Raw genomic sequence first — 5,620 nt, forward strand, 5'->3', positions numbered from 1 at the left:
TATCACTGTAAGCCTCTGGAGAAACTTACAGCACAAGTACAGAAAGAATACGGAACATAAATTGTTCAGAGAACAGAGAGCACTCTGCTCAAGCAATCGGGCCTCTCCCTCTCAACATCCACCTCTCCTCATGAGAGAACCATAGAAGCCTTAGTCAGCCGGAGGGAAGATAAGTGCAATGGATGTGGATCTGGGGAGCGAACTAACGGAGCTAATCTGTTCCATAGAAGAGAATGACTGTCTATGGATCTCGAAGAACAGAGATATTTCCAGATATTGAAAGTCTGAAGAACTCTATGTAATGGTGAGCAAACAGAACCTGACTAAATGAGGAAGATCTTTCTGTTAATTTCTTTCTTTCCAAATCTCCCAACATACACCTGCAATTAACTGCTTGCCTGCCTTTCCCATTGGAGGTTGGAATTTTCTTTGTTTCCAATCAGTCCAAAGTTCTTGCAAGCTAGATGGCCAACCAGTCAATTTCAACTGAGATTTAAGAGCCGTAAAAATCCTGTAGGTGACAGGGCATCTCAGAATGATATGGGACATTAATTGTTTCCATCTGATCTCCACATACTACACAGCCTGAGCTTATCAACATTGCATGTTGATCTTCTTCTTTTTTTTATTTTTTTTAATGTACTTTCCACTGAAAAAGAGTTTGCTCGTGTACGTGGTATACAAAACTCTTAATGCATAGGAAAGATTCTCATTTGCCATGAAATGTGAACCTGCATAGCCTGCGATCTCATAACAACCTTAGGAAGAAAATTATTAGTCAGTAACATTTGATCATCGGTCCTCCTCAAAGCAAACAAACAAAAAATAGAAAAAAAGGAAGATCACCGACAAAAGCTACCCATGTTAGCAAGGTAATCTGTTTTCTGGTTGCCCTCATCGATCGTACGTGCTATGATAGCAGTATTTGGTGCATGAATATCCGATTGTTACGGATGACTTGGAAGATGTCCAGGATCCTCCCTCGGAGGATGAACTAACTGGACAAGAGCTTGATGGTCACACTCGACCACAACAATTGGATAACCCTTCCCCCTAGCAATCGTCTATGCTTCTTGTTGCGGGAGATTCCGACTCCAGTTGGAGTGGGTGCGGATGGTCGGAAACGGCTGATGTGATAAGATATGTAAAACAAGATTCGATCAGAGTTGATTCTGGTGTAAATCCTACAACGATCAAGTCAGAAAAATACAACAGATGAGAAGAAAAGCCAGAAGGATAGAGAGCGCACTTATGTGCGTACCTAGATGATCCCTTTTTTTATCTCTGTTTATAGGGAGACAAGAGCCATAAGGGGAAAAGTAATGGGAGATTATTTCGTCCGTACCACTCATAATTTTCGGATTTGTGAAATACAAGGGTTACTATGGCGTGTTATCCACCGTGAGATTTAAGTGGTCTACCAGGGCATGGCCCAAGCAACAATTCCTCCCGATTTCGATTTTGATTTTGGTGGCGGACGTCACCTTATCCGATGCATAGTTAGCCACTCTCAGGGATGGCTTGATTTGATAGAACTTCATCTGGCGCGCACTAGCCATTGGAGAGGCTTGGTGGAGTGATGTGACTTGATGGGACTATATGGGGGTCAATCTTTCCAAATATAACAGTCAGGAAATGCTGAAGAGAATGTAGCATGCAGCTAAGGGCGAGGATCGACAAGGGATCCTTTGGTCGAAGATGATGCTAGACTTAAGTCTTTTATAGGATTGGTGTCCGATGTCCAGATATCATCCTGATTTCGATGGCTAAGGATTTATGCTCAAAGCTAAAATCGACGCCAAAGTCAAGCTTAGTGGCTGAAGTTAGGATCAACGGCCAAAAGAAGGATTGGCGGCCAAAAAGAGGATTGGTAGTCAAAGTTAGGATCGGCTAATTTCTCCACCATGAAGCTTTATTCAAAAGGGTTAGTCAAAGGGTGAGGATCGGTGAGATCTAAAGTGAGGTCCACTGCTTCATTATGCACTGGATGACTTTCTTCGACGTAGCTGTTTTCATAATTATTGAATGATATATATATCTACTACTGGGATTATACTCATTCACCTCCGATCGACATTATAGTGGCAAGCTTGAAGAGTGGGAATCTAATAGATCCAAAGTGCGATCCTCTCCGGCATGGATAATATATTACCCCCAACACTTCTCTAATTGACTAAGCCTCAGGGAAATAGGAGCCCAAATAAGAGAAGATTTAACAGTGATTGGTCATCCCAAAAGATCATGACCCATAATGCCGAGTCCTTGAACCTGTTAGAAACCACAAAAGAGCAGACATTGTTAGGGGAGGTGTTGACTTTGTCTTGAGTTTACAAGGCCTAAAGACCAAAAAAAACAAACTTTTTTTAAAAATTTGCCGGAGTGGAGTGAGCTAAGTGGATGGAGCATAGTGCAATGAGATAATGAAATCCACTTTAGAACAACAAACCCCGTCCCAATTTACTACGCAATTAAATCCACTAAACTTTCTTTCCCTTTCCCAAAAAAAAAAAAAAGGTCGTCTCATCTGATCAATTTTATCGGCAACTATACGAGAAGCTTGAAGATAATGTTGTAGAGATAAGGTAAACCTACCACCCCAAGAAGAAGTTTCCCTTTCCACATCACCGGTCTTGAGCTGAGTTTTTTCCAACAATGGCAACCACAGTGCTTCGGATCATCTTCTTACCATAAAAGGGCATACCCAGATAAGTAAAGAAAAAAACCCTTTCTTACAGTTCATCGTAATGGCAAAGGTTGATGCTTCCTCATCCTCCATATCCATGCAAAGAATCATGCTCTTTTTGGAAACTGAACTTTCACTCCGAAGCCTTTTCAAAAGCAAGGAAATTTGCCACGGTTGCTGCAAAATTATCTCTTTTCGGAAAAAATGAAAACGTATCGTTGCGGCCAATCCTCTCGTCGTCTGATCGTCGGGAACGAGCATCTGCAAAAAAAAAGTCCACCACTGATCGAAGGCGGTCCGGCGGGGACCTCCGACAGTCAAGTCAGAGAGGTGACTGGGCAACAGTGAAATGAAGACAGAGAGCTCAATCGAAAGAGCATGAGGAAGGGAGCAAGCCTGTTGTTTCGAAGGGCCCCTAGCACTGTAGCCTTCCCCGATATATATAGTGGAGCGTAGTATGGCACCGTCATTAATGGCGCAGACAATTGAGGAATTGTCAACTCGCGTAGGACTGTCAGAGTCACCGTGAAAGTGTCACATCGTCGTGGGGCTGTCAAATCGCTAGGGTTGACAATGCCCTAGGTGGGATAATGCCCTTAGGCGGCGGGTGCCGCGTGCTGCTGTCAGGGCTGACAGTCTCTGGCAGCTGTACGGCGATCGGAGGAGTCGACCGACCCTAGGCCGGTAGCCAGCTGTGTGGCGTCGGGTGGAGATTCAGGGCCCTCCGACGGTCAGTCGGGCATGTTGCTAGAGTCGGCCATCGGACTCTCTGGTGCAGTCGGGAGAGTAGAAAAGGTCCCCCCGACCGACATACCCTCAGTCGGTAATGGCATCCGGCGATCGATCGGTCGGTCGGTCGGTCGGTCGGTCGGATATGACCGACCATAAGCCGTCGTGAGCGGAGTCGGTCGGTATTCCCCAACAGTTGCCCCCCTCCACTCCTGAGTCGGACGGTGTGCTGGCCGATGCCTCTGTTTGGGCAGCAACGCCGGGCGAAAAGGAGTGGATTCACCGTATGCCAAATTCCGACCGTACCGCGAGTTGATACGATGTCAGGCGTCTCATGAATGCGAGCGATTTGCTGGCGTCAGGTGTTACGTTGGTGTCAGACGATCGAGTGCCGGACGATTTGGTGTCAGCGATCGGGTGCCGGACGATTTGGTGTCAGGCGATCGGGTGTCCGGCACCTTTTGGGGAACGCAAATCGCCGCCCCGCGTCGGTTCTGGGAGCGCGGGGCGCTGTCAGGCGTCCCATTGGGAACGCGAATCGCCGCGGGCGATTTAACTTAGAACTGCGGCCCTTTCGCCACGTGTCGGAGGTGGTTGGGCCGGCGTCCTCCGCATTAAATGAAGGCGGTGCGGCCTTCCCGGGATGGGCGCGCTGAACCATCAGACCGAAGGAGGGCCCGGATGCCACCACGCATCGCCCATCCGGGGATCTCGGTCGGCGCAGGGGCATCTCGGCCGTCGAACGGCCCTATATATATAGGACCACTTGCGCTTGAAGCCCTATCTTGGACGATTTGCTGCAGAGACTCTGCCCAAGTGATTCCTCCGTCGTCGCCAGCGGCTGCTCCTTCTCCCACTCTCGCAAGGGTCCGCCTGGGGTTCGTGATTCTTCCCTTCGGCCGTAGTTTCCCTTTAAATCTTCTTTTCTTTCTTCTTCTTCTTCGGCCTCGCCTTTCTCTTAGTTCTGGTGCGATGGTCGGAAACTCATCTCAGGGGGCTCGGTCGGGAAATCCGACCGATGACCCTCGGTCGACTCCGGAAGTTGAGGTTTCCTCACTTTCGGGGTCGAACGTTGATCGGCTCCGGGATCAGTATCGTATCCCAGAGCAGTTCCAACTTTCCGCCCCAGGGGTCGGCGGTCAGGTTAACAACCCTCCGCCGGGCCAGGTGGCGCTGTACGTCGAAGATCTTCGCGCGGGTCTTCGGCTTCCGATTCTGGAGTTTGTTCGGAATCTGCTGGATTATTACGGACTTTGTCCGGCGCAACTGGCACCGAACTCTGTCCGACTAATAATCAGCTTCGTCTTGTTGTGTCAGCTTCTGCCGACCAACCCTCGTATCTCTCTCTTCCGGTTATTTTTTGTCCTCCGACCCCACTCTAAGGCCCGAGGGTGGTGGCTCTTCAACCCCCGAAAAGGTCTTTCCTTCATCACTGGTCTTCCATCGTCCATCCACGGGTGGAAGAACCAGTTTTTCTTTGTTTCATCTTCCTCTCCCTGGGGCTTCCCTTCTCGCTGGGGCGTGCCCCGAACCGAGGCGAACGAGAACAGCCGGGTGGAGGCGGAGACCGGGAGGACTTCCACCGACTCAAAGACATGTCGGTCCCGAAGCAGAGGGAGCTTGTTACCGAACAAGCCCTCTATGACGCTGGCCTGAGCTTGGTCCCCCGTCTAGGTATCGCCCGATCCATCGGTTGTCTTTTCATTTGGCCTTCGTTCTTGTTCTTATATTAATATTTCTGTCGGTATCGCAGGGACACCTCCGAGGATGAGGCCGACCGACGCCGAAATCCGACAGTACGCGGTGAGGAAGAGGCCGGCATCGGGGGCCGGACCTTCGCGTCCGCCGAAGAAACCTTCCACAGCGGCGCCGACCGTCGAGGCATCGGCGACCGACCAGTCGGAGCCGGTGATAGCACTCGCGGCTCCGACGGTGCAACCGGAGGAGAGGCCGGCGGAGGAAGCGGCTGAAGGGACATCGGCGGCTTCGCCGGCGGGTGTGGCGCCGGATGACGTTCGGGAACCCGAACACCATCCGACGGCATCTGCAGCCGCAACGGGGGGTGCCGCATCAAACTCGAGCATCCCCTCCTTACCGGATCCGCTGGTTGGGGTGGCCGATCGGGGGAAAGCCCCGATGGACCCCGCAGACGACACAAGGTCGGAGAGTCGCACTGTGCCGCCCAGCGCTCAGTTCTCCGAAGGAGCG

This window comes from Elaeis guineensis, chromosome 11, assembly GCF_000442705.2.
Source record: "Elaeis guineensis isolate ETL-2024a chromosome 11, EG11, whole genome shotgun sequence".
Taxonomy (NCBI): domain Eukaryota; kingdom Viridiplantae; phylum Streptophyta; class Magnoliopsida; order Arecales; family Arecaceae; genus Elaeis; species Elaeis guineensis.